The sequence below is a fragment of the Phlebotomus papatasi genome, chromosome 4, assembly GCF_024763615.1.
Source record: "Phlebotomus papatasi isolate M1 chromosome 4, Ppap_2.1, whole genome shotgun sequence".
Classification (NCBI taxonomy): domain Eukaryota; kingdom Metazoa; phylum Arthropoda; class Insecta; order Diptera; family Psychodidae; genus Phlebotomus; species Phlebotomus papatasi.
In genome coordinates this window covers 4,817,306-4,833,706 of record NC_077225.1, presented here as the reverse complement: position 1 = coordinate 4,833,706, position 16,401 = coordinate 4,817,306, and the positions used below count along the sequence as shown (strand labels likewise).

Sequence of the window (16,401 nt, the reverse complement as noted above, 5' to 3'; positions counted from 1 at the left end):
TTAAAAAGCCCGTGATTGTGATTGTGTTTGATACTGTGGCATCGCCGTATACATGATTTGAAGCTGATTGGCAGCGGCCCCATTGGTGGCCGTCACACTCTGTACCGTGGGGACTCCCATATACATCGTATTGGCCGGCTGGACCATGCGATATGCTCCGGCTCCTTGCTGTGGACTCGTGTAGGCATAGGGATAGTAGCCCTGTTGCATGTACTGCGCTGGCATCTGTGCCGCAGGATATCCCTGCTGGTACCAGTAGCCCATTTGCTGATAGGAATAGAGATACTGTGCTCCCTGTGGCTGTACCGTTTGACTCTGGTTTGATGGCTGGGCATTGCTCGTGGTATCTCCACCATTCTCCTTGACTCAGAAGCACATGAGGGTGTTGTGAGTGACTGCGATGGCATGCGTTGCGACTTCCTTTGTGGTGAATTTGATGAAGGCATAGCATGTATCCTTGAACACCCTGACATCCTGAATAGCTCCAAATTGGCCAAAGTGCTTGTGCACCAGCTCCTCGCTGATCAAATTGGCTGCAAAGCCTCCACAGTACACCGTGGCATTTGTTGGACTAATCTGATTGTAAATCTCTGCGTACGATGGCTTACCACCGTTGATACCCTTGCTCGTTTCACGCGGTGGTGGTGGTTTGCGGGTGCTCCAGTTGGTACGAATTGACCTAGAGCCCAGCCACTGTCCATTCATCGACTGAATGGCATTCTGAGCTTCAGCCTTCTTCACGAACGACACAAAGGCATATCTCTTGGATTTCAGTGTTTGCGGATCGCGCACAATGCGACAATTGGAAATATCTCCAAAGGGTGCAAAAGCTTCCCTCAGGGTCTCTGTCTCAATTTCCGGACTCAAATCACCAATGAAAATGTGATGGTGGGAACTAGTGTCAGCTTTTGGCTGATTTCTCGGACTCGTGGCCCAATTAACTTTCATCTCCTTGTCCAGGAAGAGTCTCTTATTCATGGCGGTCAGTGCTGTGTACGTTGACTGATGATTGGTAAATTAAATGAATGCATAGGGATCACTGCCAGGTTCCCTAATTATCTTGCAATTTTTCACCATGTCAATCTGTGCAAAGAGCGACCATAGCAATTCCTCAGACACAGAATTGTCCAAGTTGCCCACATACAGGGTCTTGGGCTGTGACTCGTCCATCTTCCTTTTCCACGTACAAAAAAAAACCTCCAAAGCTCACTCACTCACCCAAAAAGCTTCTCCAACTCTGGGCTGCAGATGCACCAGCTGCAGTACCACCACTTGTGGGGAGATGACACAGAGTTCCGGGATGGGGGAGGATAACACCAATTTAGCACGAGAATTGCGTGAGGAAATGGCAAAAAAAGTATGCCCGTGCTTTCGCCGACTCCAACACACACATACACTGTCTCACTCTCCACTGGAGAAACGCACCCAAAAAGTGTCCAGAAAGATCCTCTCACAGCGCACTGGGAATTGCCTCTGACACACAAATAACTATACCACCCACTTGTTCAACACCTTGGGCATCCAATTGAGCACTTTTCAGCACCTATTTACACCTATTTTTGCAAGAAATTCCCACTTAAAGATCACCAGGCGTCTATGACATGACATCTGACATTGCCAAGTTTAGTAATTGATTGATTGAAGATTGATGAAAATGATTGAAAATGATGAAAATGATTGATTGAAGAAAAAAAAGTATTTTCTCATGAAAAATACTTGAAAAATACTTTTTCATAAATTTTACCGGAATATCCTAAATGAAAAAGACACATTTTGATCACAAAAAATCCTTTTCTATTTCAGATTTTTTTTAAAACATTTTTTAAAGAAAAGTTCTTTTATTTTTTTTATTTTAAAAAATTATGACTACATTTTTTTTCCAGTCAAAAAAATTCTCTTCCTAGGTTGTTTGTGGTGAGGCACCATTTTACTGCTCGAACTTAAAGAGAGAGCAGTTATATAATCGACTTTTTTTCAACTTTGCACTGTTCTGGAGCTTAAACGGTAAGAGATATCGACTTCCGGTCTTCGGTGACCTTTCTTCAAATGACATTATTCCGTACCCAACCTCTTTATTTTTCACCCCTCCCCTTTCATACGTTCCCTATTCCTCAAAAAGAGGTCAAAAATGTGGTTTTTCCAATTTTTCAAAAAATTGGCCCAAGCTTTTTCAATTATTCTTGGATATGTCTTAGAGCTAGTCCTGGTGAACATTTCGTCCAAACATATCTATGACCGGAAAATTCGCCATTTTGAATTATTGAAGGTCAAAGTTCAATCACTTTGAAAGATCCGTTTTTCAACCGATTTAGTTTAATTTGGATTTTTTGGAAAGATATCGTAATTTCGAACCCGTCTGCATCGGTCACAATCGGTAATGAATCAATTAATAACCGATTTTAGAATAATTTTACATCCCCTTTTTAATAATATTCCCTAAGAAAAATGTTTTTCGATTTTTCTCAAAATTAGCCCAAGCGTTTTCAATGATTTGTGGATATGTTTTAGAGCTAGTCCAGGCGAACATTTCGCCCAAACATACCTGTGACCGGAAAATTCGCCATTTTGAATTATTGAAGGTCAAAGGTCAACTACTTTGGAGGGCCCATTGGTTAACCGATTATATAACCGATTTGGTTGAATTTGGGTTTTGTTTTGGAAAGATATTGTAATTTCGAACCAGTCTGCATAGGTCTTCATCGGTAATGAACGGGTTAATAACCGATTTTAGAACAATTTTACATCCCCTTTTTAGTAATATTCCCTAAGAAAAAAAATGTTTTTTGATTTTCCTCAAAATTGTTCGAAGCTTTTTCAGTGATTTTCGGATATGTTTTAGAACTAGTCCAGATGAACATTTCGCCCAAACATACTTGTTAACGCAAATATGAATTTCGACAGTTTAAAAAAGCAGCCAGTATAAATTCAATTTAAACTCGTCGAAAACATTTAGTGGTTGCAGCGGGATTTGTTGTCAGCGGATTTTGTCAGCATCATTTTCCCCCCTCTCTAAGCTTTGGCCATGATAAGGAGAGATGCGATGCGAAAAAAGTCCAGTTTCCGAAAGACATTCAAAGTGACACCATATCAAATTTTCCATTCAGACACGTGTCTCCACCAAAAAAGGGAATTTCAGCCCTGATAATAGTTTTAGTCTCAAGTGAAAGTGCATTTTTCTCCAGTAGAAGTGACAAGGAGTTCCCCGAAGCTAGTGAAAAACATTCAATTTAACTGACTGAGGTATCGTGAGTGAAGAAAGACTTGGCAACCCACGTGGATGCACGTGTGCAGGCAGATCTTCGATGTTAGTGCCTCCAGGCTTTCCAAAACCGTGGTAGAGTGATCCAGAACATTGGAAAAACTCTAGAGTAGCTGAACAGACCACTTTGCGGCGATTTTTTATCGCCCTTCAAGCCGCATAACGGCCGGAGCCCACATTCTCATTCACGCCATCACTCACACATACAGGTTCGTCCAGAGGTGCTTGCAGTGCCAGCTAGAGCCCCCATTCTCATTCACGCCATCACTCACACATACAGGTTTGTGGAAGTACCCTACATTTTTTATGGTCCTTCTCCGCCCTTGACGTCCAATTGTGACGATTCATTGCCCATTATCGTATTGAACCTAATAAAGTCAGAATACAGTCCCGCTAATTTGCCACTAAGGAACGGTATTTGTGGGAGTGCTTTGGATATTAGCTTGAACAAATCCCATCTATAATCTCCCAATTTTTGTCCTCAAAATGACTCTTCTTGGTAAACGAAATACGCTTAAAGGGCACTTAACTCGATTAGAAAATTATATTAGAAAAGTCGGTCAGGATGAGGCTTCCTTTACTGCTACGGACATCTACACTAAACTCAGTACTCTTGAAGGTATTAGAGCTCAATTTGAAATCAACCATGAAGAGCTGCTTAAGTCAGGAGTAGATGAAATTCAAGAGAATGAGGATTATAAGAGATTTGTAGATCGTTTGATAGCTGTTGAAACTTTTTTGAAGAATGTTCTCGATCGCAAAGACGAGGTGGGAGTCGAAAGTGATGAGGAAGAAGGTGCTCGGTTTATTCCATCGCCTATGCGAAAGTCCTATCCTACCATGTCGAATCCGCCTGCTTCCGCAAATTTTGATCTGTCCAGAATTGAAAGAGCCCTCTCCACGCTTATGGAGCACCAAATGAATGCTGAGATAAGATCTCAAACGGTAATAGAAAGCATAGGTGAAGTTGTTTCAGTTTCTGTCCAGGCTGATAGAGCGTCTGATACTTCTCGGTCCAGCTCTTCGAAGCTCCCCACTATTGATATTCCCACTTTCTCTGGTGAATATACCCAATGGCATAATTTTGAGGATATGTTTACCAATATTGTCCATCTGAACAGCAGACTCTCAAATGTTCAAAAAATGAGCTATCTCGTTTCCAATGTCTCGGGAATCGCTAAGAAAATGGTTGAGAATATCGCAATTTCAAGTGCAAATTACAGTGTAGCCTGGGATATCCTGGAAAATCATTTCGATGATAAACCCACTGTAGTTCATCATCATATTCAAAATTTCTGTAAGTTGCCTATCATTACAAAGCCAACTCCGGACTCCTTTACAGAATTGGTTACGACTGCTAAATCCATTCTAGATGCCCTTGATGCTCTTGAAGCTACATCACGAGATCCTTGGATAGTATATCTACTGTTGAATAAATTGGATCATGAAACTAAGGTTCTATGGTCAAGAGAGATTATCAATAAGTCCCCCACTGTCCACAATTTCATGATGTTTCTCATGGGCCGAATGAAGTCCCTCGAGAAGTGTCAAGACACAGAAAACTCGTTCATCTCCAACCAGGGTGGTAAGTCACACACTACTCCAGTCATTAAACACAGCCGTAACATTTCCACGGTACTTACCGCACCAGTTCAAGCGAAGTGCATTGCCTGTGGTCAAACAGGACACCCTATATTCAGATGTCAAACATTTCTTGATATGAGTCTTGCGGACAGATACGAACTCGTTAGAAAATTCAATCGGTGTCGCAAATGTCTCACTCAGGAACACATGACTAGAGATTGTACCTTTTACACGTGTAAAATATGCCATTCCCACCACAACACGTTGCTCCATGATTCCTTCATCACTCAAAATCCCAGTCATCGCCCGGTGCGAGATGCCCCTAAGGAAGCCATTCAGAATACGACGGTTGCCACCACCACCAACCAAGTTCAAGAGAGCAAAGACCAAGAATCATTCCCACGCAGAGAACAAGTAAATCCAAACGATCAGTCTACCACCAACGCTATTATCACGTCCACCACCTCCACTCAGTCCACGAAAAGAGTATTTCTAGAAACCGCAGTCGTCCGAGTCCTTGATAAGTATGGTATTCCTCATCAGTGCCGCGCCCTATTAGATTCCGGTGCCCAAGTTAATCTACTTTTTTAATCACTTTTCCAAAGTCTAAAGTTGCCCAGATCACTGTCAAATATGTTCATTGGCAGAGTTGTAGACGGAGGCTCCACTTCGAAATTCCAAACAGATTGCAACATCCAGTCTCAGAATGGCGATGTTCATTTCGTTATGACTTGCCAAATAGTTCCATCGGTTTTGCAGCAAAAGCTTCCCAACTGGGAGGTCAGACAAGAAGACATTCCCATCCCTTCCGGAATTGAGTTAGCGGACCCAACGTGGTACTTTCCTCAAGCTATTGATCTTCTGATAGGCAATGAGTTTTACAACGAAATATATACCGATAAAGTTCTGCGGTTGGGTTCAGGTCTTCCGGTTATCAAGGACAATTGTTTTGGGTGGGTCATTTCAGGGGCTCATGCGGCCATGCATCACAATCAACCAGTCGTGTGTGCAGCGACTACGCTTGCATCGATTGATTCATCCTTTAAAAAATTCTGGGAGGTGGAAGAGATTGATACGATTAAAATCAAAGTTCCTGACCATGAAATTGTTGAAAATATTTTTCGAACTACGAGTACTAGAGATTCCACCGGACGCTTCATTGTCCATATTCCTTTCAAACCTACACTAGCACGATTGCATAATAACCTTCCAAATGCCACGCGCCAGTTCCTCCATTTAGAGAAAAGGCTCGCGACCAAACCCGATCTTCATCAACAGTAGCATGCAGCTATGCAGGAAAATTTTGATCTCAAATTTTTCGAAGAGATTCAACCTCAAGAGATTCAGAAGCCTAGCTATTACTTACCCCACCATTGTATAACAAAGCAAACATCCAACGGCACGAAGATAAGAATAGTTATGAACGCAAGCTCTAAGTCACAAACAGGTCTCAGCTTGAATGACGTTGCCATGATGGGTCCAACGGTTCAACCAGATATTCTTACAATCTTACTAAGATTTCGAGAGCATCCGATAGCCTTTTCTTGTGACATAACCAAAATGTACCCACAAGTTCTCATCCATTCATCACACAGAAATTATCACCGCATACTGTGGAGATTTGATTCAGCTGAGCCGATCAGACACTTTCGGGCACGGGGAGTGTGTTTCGGAGTGACTTCTTCTCCGTATCTTGCCACTCGTGTCTTGCTAGAGCTAGCAACCCAATCCGAAAACGACTTCCCCCTTGCTTCTCAAGCGTTGAGACAGGATTTTTATGTTGACGACTGCTTGAAGTCATGCGCAACAATTGAGAAAGCTCTCGCTTGTCAGGCTCAATTGCTAGAATTGCTTGAATCCGCCGGCATGACCTTAGCAAAATGGTGTGCAAATGATTGTCGCATCCTTGGTAATGTTCATCTCAATGAGGATCACGATCTCCTTTCCGACTTGAGCAAGGCATTAGGAATGCATTGGCATCCGCAAGATGACACGTTCACATACCAATTATCTAAAGATTTTTCCCTCGCTCAGACGAAGCGAGAAATACTGTCGTCCGTGGCTTTTTTATATGACCCTCTGTTCCAGCTCCAGTCATTGTAATCGGGAAACTCATTTTACAGGAGATTTGGAAAGAAAATGTTGAATGGGATCAATCAGTTCCTCCTCTCATTGCCCAAAGGTGGCAAGAGTTTTCCTCTAACCTTAGATTTAGATTTAGATTTAGATTTAGATTTATTCAATATATTGTTTTTGAGCTTGCACTCTTGAAAGCTTAATACACAAAAAAAAAAAATTCCAGAGATACATATAAATAATAAACAAATAAATAAATAAATGAATGTGGTCAGGAAGTATTCTATTGCGCCCACCGGCGTCTGAGTGTTGGTGACCAACCTACTCCAGAGTAAAACGGTGGAAAACTCCTTCTCAGGTTGTATAAGCCATCTGCATCATTAAAGAGAAAAAAAATCTTCCTGACCAGAAAACGAGAAAAAAAATCAAAGTAAGAAAGCAAGACTACGGCGCCAAAAAGGTTTGGATAAGCCGCCGTTTCTATTCTCTAGGAAGTTCATTCCAGAGAATAACTCCCTCAACAAAGAGGGAATTGTGAAGAATGCGGCTCCCCGATCTCGGCACGGCGAGGCACGAAGACCTAACAGAAGGACCCGGCACTAGGAACTCCGTCAGATAACCAGGCTGACGACTTTTAAGAAGACGGCAAAGAAAGTCCACAGCACGTGATTGTAGGAAAAGAGGCAAAGTGGTTCCAAGAACTTGAGTATAATAAGGAGATACATGATCATAAGGACGAAGATTAAATATATAGCGTATACAAAAGGGTGTTTCACAAAAAAAATTTTTTTTTATTTTCGAGCTCTTGATTGCTCAAAATGTTCTATTTGATGAGACAAGAAAATGCTTCATAGACATGAAATTTTTTCAACGCAGTCTAGAGGTCGCGCCGGGGCTTTGAAGATTATTAGGGTATCAGGGTCGGCAACGGCTCTAGAGGCCAAAGGGTTAGAGATAGAGACTTGGGACCTTCGGGGGACCCCCCCATAAGTCGACCCAAGGATCGTTAAAATACCCCTCATTTTTCCCCCACCGCTCCCCTTCCCCTCCAAAACCATATTTTTTTAGATTGCTCGAAAACGCATAGTGCGATTTTTTTCATTTTTGGATATGTTTTAGAAATTACCCAGGCGGACATTTCGTCCATATACGAAAATCCCGTTGAATCATTCCTAATAACGGTTTTTCAAGGTCAAAGTTAAAAAGGTTCTATAGAGCGTATTTTTCATCCGAATGGTATTATTTTTGGGCTCATTGCAAAGGTCTTGGAATTCTTGACATGCCTGAATTGATTCCAATCGGTTATGAACCTATAATGAACCGGTTTATAACCGATAACTATTTTTTTCCCCCAAATTCAATTATATTACTCCTGAAGTGTATTTTGGTTAATGTTAGGAGTTATTTAACTATCGGTTCAAATTGGTTGTGAACCGGCAAACTTAAAATATGCGAAAGTACTTTAGAAGTAGAGCAACTAAGTCACAAGTTTGATCAATTTGCATAGCCTAAGACACTTTGTCACCATTTTTTTTTTGACAAAGAGATTTAGAAAAGAAAAAACGAACATTTTTTTCGCAATTTTTTGCCTTCACAAAATTGAATTATTCATTATGCTTTTCACGATGCTTTTTAATACCTTTTTGACTTTTTTTTTTTGCATTGAAGAACCTCGATTTTTCTTGATCCCTTTTACCCTGTTTTTGAATCGACCTTAAAAACACAAAATCCTTTTCTCATAAGATCACTCCCTGACAATTTTTTTTTAGCTACCAAAGGACTGATTTCTGAAGAATTATCCAGAATAAAATTTAATCTAGAAAGAATTGTGTTTTTTTTATTACAATATCAGGGATTTAGTGGAATTTGGCACAATTTTATTAAAATTATTCAACAAACAGACTTTTCAGAAGATATTTGGTAAGTTGACAAACTTCGTGTTCGTTCAAAAATAAAAATGTAACAACTTATATGTTTGCTCATGACTCATGTTCTAATAATTAGAAAGTGGGCTGGGCGGACCTAGCCCTCGATGAGTCAAGTGGTAGAGTGCTTGCTCTATGATACAAGTGTCTTGGGTTCGAATTACTTTTAGGTCACCAGGAATTTTTCAGGAATTACTCAAAGTCTGAAGTCAACCACCCTGGAGGGTCTAATTTTCAACAGATTTGATTAAATTTGTACATTTTTGAAAGATCTTTTAATTCTGAACCCGACTGCATCGGTCACAATTGGTGATGAATCGGAAAAGTAACGGTAATAGTCCTATTTTAAAAATTCTGTTTTTCGCCTAGTCTTGTGACCCATATAAAATTCAAACGGTAAGAGATATCAACTTCCGGTCTTCGATGATCCCTCTTCAAGTAACGTTTCCTCGAAGGTAATCTCTTTAGTTTTTCCCCATCCCCCTTCATGCGTTCTCTCCCCCTAAAATACGTCAAAAATGAGGTTTTTCTAATTTTGCAAAAAATTGGCACTGAGGATTTCCTTCATTTTTGGATATGTTTTGGAGGTAGTCCAGTTGAACATTTCGTCCTTTGACACCTATCACCGGTTAATTCGCCATCTTGAATTATTCAAGGTCAAAGAACAACAACCCTGGAGGGCCTAATTTTCAATGAATTTTTATTCAAATTCATCTCAAATTTCTAAGTAGGCTAATGTACCAATCTTTTGCCTGAAGATGGAGCATTTTGGTTATTTTTCCGAGAGACTATATTTTCACCTACTTTGTCATTTTTGTGAGGAAAGTGCAATATGGAAGTTAATAAAGTGATACCGGTGATACCATTAATTGATTGTGAACCAAAAGAACAATTTAGTGGAGGAAAACTTCCCAATAAAAGGGAAGTGCTGTGTGTTTTCTTCCACCACCACAGGACGATGAGAAAAACCATCTCTGAAGCAGCTCTAAGAACAATAGATGAATTGATTCCCATGTGGATGGCTTACAACATCCCCATCATCAAGGCCGTAAATATATCCGTGAAAATTAAAGCGATTTTTAAGGAGTGGCAATATCTCAGAAAAAGCTGTAGTCGCTCTGAATCCTCCTCATTCCAGAAGAAAAAAGAGCAAGACTTCAAACAGAATATAGAACAATTGTTCGATATTGCTCTTTCGAATGCTCTGGAGCTGATGGAGAATGAAGAAGACAAGAGATTTTTAATACAACAGAGGGAGCCGGACCGACAGGGAACCATTTCAGAAGTTAAAATTGAGGAAGCGAGAGCAGCTGTTGCTTTAAACAGAGAATCTAAAGACAGGTCGTCAGGGAGGCGTCAAGGACATGGTGGAGAGGTCGTGGAGCTGGAGGTGGAGATCTTCAAGGAGGAAAACAGTGATGAAGGTGAGTAATACTAAATTATACTTTTATAAACTATCTCTTCCTATTTTATTTTAATTCATGAATATTATAGGTAAATCATAGCTCCTTAATATTTTTGCGTCAAAAGTTTGACTAGCTAACCACTACTGACTTGTGTGTTTTTAACAGATATTTTATATATTTGGTGAAAATTACAATTTGGTTCAAATTTTACAATTTTTCCTTACAAATCTCTTTCGTCACTTTTAAAACCCACTCTTGTCAGATTTCCTCGTATAGATTAAGTTCAAATTTCAGCTAAGTGTGTTATAGATTTGCTTAATTTTTAAGTTCAATTACAATTATATTTAAATTATTATGAAAGAATATTATTATTTGATATTTTTTTAAATGTTCAATTAGTTTTCTCATGATCATTAGTTTTCTCATGGTTTAAATCGGTGGGAAATCTGTATGCAATGCATTGCAATTAGATTTTTTTTAAAGATCTTGTAATTCTGACTGAACCCGACTGTATTGGTCACAATCGGTAATAGATCGGTTAAGTAACGGTAATACCTTTCTTTTAAAAATTCTGTTTTACACGTTTTTTCAGTCTTAGATCTTTTTAAAATGATGTATTTTAGGATGATGCAATTTAAAACTAATCTCTTTCTTTTCTTCCCGTTTCCCCTTATTCCTTTGATATCACCTTAAAATAAATCAAAAGTGCGGTTTTTCAAAGTTTTCTCAAAATTTGCCCTAGCAATTTCAATCGAACAATCCGCAAAGCTGGGACGTTATGCCACCTCTTTTTGTTACAATTTTGTCTTTTATTTAAAACTGAAAGTCAATAATAAAAATTAAAACGATAAATAAAATTTGTGAAACGTTTTACATCTAACTTTGAAAAGTTCAACAGTCTTGTTCGGTGCACTTTTCACCTCTACGTGCCATAGGGACAAAAATAGCAACAAACTTTAAGTACTTTTTCTGACAATAACAATGAATAATAATTTTCAGTCTAATGAAAAATATTACGTATGAGTAATGCAGTTTTTATTCCTAAAAGGGTTTTGCTTAAAGAAATTGGAAGTATAAAAAATAATTAAAATCATTTTTCAATATGAGAATTTAAAAATTCGCCATTTTCAAGTTTAAATATTTACTATATGGCAAATAGCTGGAGTCTGGCAAAAAATATCCTAGATTCCTTCAACCATCTGCTTTGCAATTACGTACAAACATAATGAAAAAATAACTTTAGGAAGTCAGGAAATTTTTTTTCTTTATGGGTCACCGATGTTCCAATAGTCCTTAAAGGGTTAACGGAGCAATCATCTGCCAGGTGGCCTCTAATAAAAAAAAAACTTTCTTAATTATTTTTTACAATATTTTATCTTCAGAAATAATGGAATTGAATGCATCTGAAACTGCATCCTCAAAGGATTCTGATGAAACATTTGAGACTGAGCCAAGGCGAAAAAACCCAAAAATAAAAAAAAAATGTTGTTCGTGAAAAGTTGGCCACAGTGTGTGACAACACTGGGTTAAGTTTCAGAAGTGCAGCAAAAGTTGTGACTACCACTATTGAGAGTCTTGACTTAGACGTGGAAAACTATGCAATTTCTCAATCCACTATTTATCGCAAAAGAAGGCGCAACCGTAAGGATTTTGTTGAGCAGCTAAAGAACAACTTCAAGGCCGATCCACAAGTAACCGTACATTGGGACGGGAAAATATTGCCCGATTTGGTCGGCCGAAGTAATGTTGATCGAATTGCGGTTGTTCTCACAGGACAATCAGTGTCACAGTTGCTTGGTGTTCCAAAGCTGCACTCTGGAACTGGGCAAGCCACTGCTGATATTATATATCAACTTATACAAAAGTGGGATGTGGCTGAAAGCGTTAAAGCTTTCGCTTTTGATACCACGTCGGTCAACACGGGTAAGTTATACTCTCTCCGTTGTTTAAGATCAGTTATACCATGACAGACTTTTATTTCTATTTTTTCAATTTTAGGAAAAACAAATGGTGTATGCAAAATTTTGGAGCAGAAATTGGGACGCCCAATTTTGCAACTGGCGTGTCGCCATCATGTATTTGAAATACTGCTGGAAGCAGTATTTTTTCATCACATGGGCCCCTCATCTGCGCCCGAAATCCTTTTTTTCAAGAGTTTTCAGCAGCAATGGGAGAAAATAGACAAGACAAAATTCTCACCTGCTCCGCCAAAAGTGCTTCAGAAAATTTTGAATCCCGAGGAGATAATTGCATTTGCCGTTGAACATATAAAGGTTAGAAACATTGCTCTTTCATTTGATTTTTTATTTAGTATTTGTCTAGTCAAAATTTTTCTACAAAACATTTATTTTTAATTCTCCCACATAAGAAAATTATCAAGTTAGAAATTTAGCGAAAATGTGTTTGCTCAGCTCAAAATATTTCTAGTGTTTTAAGTTTGAATATGGTTCAATTAAGAATTAAAATAAATTATAAAATATTCTTAAGGAATCTTAAACTACTGAGAAAAATTTTATGGGTAGTTTCAATGTTTTTCTGGGTAAAATCAAATTAATTTCTGGGTATTTGGTACGCACTTGTAGAATGTATTTTATTTTAAAGTATTTTTTATTTTGAATACATCATAACATTTATCTTAAAAATTTCTACATTTATTTTAAATATTTCTTGAAAGAAATACTTAAACAAATGTTTTGTGGGTAAAATCAAAAATTTCTGGGTATATTTAAATGCCTTTTTTTACAGTAGAAATTTTATTTCTACCAATAATTGCCATTAATTTGAATACAAAAATTATGGGTAAATATAAAAGGCATTGAATAAACGAGCAGTAAAAAGTCAAATTTTGTCAGCAAAAAATTCGAAATGATCAGTAAAAAGTAAAAAAATGGTCAGTAAAAAATAAAAAAAGGGCAGCAAAAAGTTTAAAGAGATCAGTAAAAAATTAAAAAAGAGCAGTACTTTATTAAAAGCGGTCAGTAAAAAATGAAAAGTGGTCAGCAAAAAATTAAACATGATCAGTAAAAAGTAAAAGATGATCAGTAAAAAACAAAAAGTGGTCAGTAAAAAATAAAGTGGTCAGTAAAAAATTTAAAATGAGCAGTAAAAATATTGAATTAGGTCAGCAAAAAATTAAAAATGATCAGTAAAAATATTCAAAAAAGCAGCAAAAAATTAAAAATGAGCAGTAAAAAATAAAAAGTGGTCAGTAAAAAATTTAAAACGAGCAGTAGAAATATTCGAGATCAGTGAAATCAGTGAAATGATCAGTGAAAAGTTAAAAAGTGATCAGCAAAGAATTAAAAATGAGCAGTAAAAAATAAAAAATGGTCAGTAAAAAACAAAAAGTGGTCAGCAAAAAATTAAAAAGTGGTCAGTGAAAAATAAAATATGGTCAGTAAAAAATTAACAATGAGCAGTAAAAAATTAAAAATGAGCAGTAAAAAATAAAATTTGATCAGTAGAAAATCAAAAGTGGTCGGCAAAAAATAAAAAGTGGTCAGTAAAAAATAAAAAGTGATCAGCAAAAAATTAAAAGTGATCAGTGAAAAATAAAATATGGTCAGTAAAAAAAATAAAATTGGATCAGTAGAAAATAAAATGTTATCAATAAAAAATAAAAAGTGGTCAGTAAAAAATTGAAAATGGTCAGTAAAAAATTAAAAATTATCTGTAAAAAATAAAATTTGATCAGTAAAAAATAAAAAGTGATCAATAAAAATAAAAAGTGGTCAGTTAAAATTTTAAAATGGGCAGTAGAAAATAAAATTTGATTAGTAGAAAATGAAGTGGTCAGTAAAAAGTTCAATAAAATACAAGAAGTGGTCAACAAGAAATTGAAAATATTCAATACAGTAAAAAACTGGTCAGCAAAAATTAAAAATGTGCAGTTAAAAATATAATGTGGTCAGAAAAAATAAAAAATGGACAATAAAAAATGAAAAGTGAACAGTAAAAATTTAAAAATGAGCAGTAATTTTCTTCATTTTCAAGTGAAATTTCGCACATCTTGAGCCTAACGGAGACTTTAATAGGGTGTAAATTATGAGGCCTCTATATTTCTCATAGTTTCCAAGGGTTTGCGGAGTCTTTGTTTTTTCCATTTTGTTTTTCCAATTTGTCTTTGGAATCTTTTTCTTCGGTAACCCTTGTTTTTTGGAAACTTTTTCTATGGAAATCTTGTCTTTTATAAATTTTAAACAAATATATTTTATTAAATAAAATAATGATATTACAATGGTGTTCTTTGAAGTTTTTAGTTTCGTCCTTCAGGGCAAAGAAAAATTTTCTGTGTTTTGGGAAATTTTTAGTTTCGTCTTTTGGGGCAAAGGGAAATTTTGTTTTAGCAAATTTTAAGTTTCGTCATTTTGGGCAAAGGGAAATTTTCTGTATTTTGGGAAATTTTTAGTTTCGTTATTTAGGGCAAAGGGAAATTTTCTGTATTTTGGGAACTTACCAATATCATCTGTCGAGGCAAAGGAAAATTTTCTGTTTTGGCAAATTTTAAGTTTCGTCATTTTGGGCAAAGGAAAATTTCTGTATTTTGGGAAATTTTTAGTTTCGTTATTTAGGGCAAAGGGAAACTTCTGTATTTTGGGAAATTTTTAGTCTCGTCCTTTGGGACAAGGGTGTTTTGGGAAGTAAACAGTATCGCCTGTCGGGACAAAGGGAAATTTTCTGCTTTTTGGGAGGTTTTTAGTTTCGTCTTTCAGGGCAAAGGGAAATTTTCTGATTTTGGGAGGTTTTTAGTTTCGTACTTTGGGGAAAAGGGAAATTTTCTGTATTTTGAGAAATTTTTAGTTTCGTTCTTTGAGATAAGGGTGTTTTGGGAACTTATCAGTATCGTCTGTCGGAGCAAAGGGAAATTTTCTGTGTTTTGGGAAGTTATCAATATCGTTTGTCGGGACAAAAGGAAATTTTCTGTTTTTTGGCAGTTTTTAGTTTCGTACTTTGGGGCTACGAAAAATTTTCTGTGCTTTGGGAAATTTTTGGTTTCGTCCTTTGGGACAAAGGGAAATTATCTGTGTTTAGGGAAGTTATCAGTATCGTCTGTCGGGGTAAAAGGAAGTTTTCTGTTTTTAGGAGGTTTTTAGTTTCGTACTTTGGGGCAAAGGGAAATTCTCTATGGGTTGGGAAGTTTTTAGTTTCGTCCTTCGGTTCAAATGGAAATTTATTGAGAAAAAGAAAATTTTTGGAAAGGTATAAAATATACTTGTGCAAAATGTGTTAGACAAAATTTATGAAAATTGTGAAAAATGTATGAAAGACAAGATTTCCAAAGACAAAGTTTTTAAAAACAAAAGTTACCGAAGACAAAGATTCCAAAGAAAAAACCGAGAAAAACAAAAGTGTAAAAAACAAAATGGAAAAAACGAAGATTCCCGATCCCAAAGGAAATGCACCTCTATAAGCTGATTTAGGATTATCACTGGCTTAATTCTTCGCTGACCAATTTATATTTTTTACTGACCATATTTTCTTTTTACTTACCATTTCTAATTTTTTGCTGATTAATTTTTAATTTTTTACTGATCATCTCGAATATATCTACTGATCAATTCGAAATTTTTACTGACCAAATTTAACTTTTTACTGACAAAATTGAAATTTTTTGCTGATTATTTCGAATTATTTGCTGATCAAATTTGATTTTCTGCTGACCACTTTTGACTTTTTACTGACCATTTGTTTTTTGACAATATAAAATATCAGGGTATATTTAAATATTGGATTAAATGATATTTACTTATTTGATTTTTTGAATATTAATACTACTTACCTTTAAACCAATTTGAATACCCAAGAAAATTATATACCGAACAAAATTATTGATTTTACCATTGTTTGGAAAGAAAATTCATTAGTTTCAAATATTTACCCAGAATATTTCTTCGAGCAATAATTTTTTTTTGTTTCAAATCTTGTATTTAATTCAATCATGACTTTTCTTTTCTTATCTTTCAGAAAACTCAACCGAGGGATGATTTTCTGGAGTTGTTGAACCTATCAATAATATTTTTGGGGGGAATACCCCCAAATGGAATACGCTTTTGTACTCCGGGGAGCATAAGTCGGGCTCGTTGGATGTGCAAAGCTATTTATTCTTTAAAGATGTGGCTGTTCAGAAACTCGTTCAAGCTACCACAAAAGG

The 16,401-nt window shown here is 36.7% G+C and overlaps 1 pseudogene; it reads right to left on the bottom strand.

Moving 5' to 3' along the window:
- Window positions 1-3,629, bottom strand: LOC129808585 (nucleolysin TIAR-like; annotated as a pseudogene).
- Window positions 3,630-16,401: the final 12,772 nt, after the last annotated feature.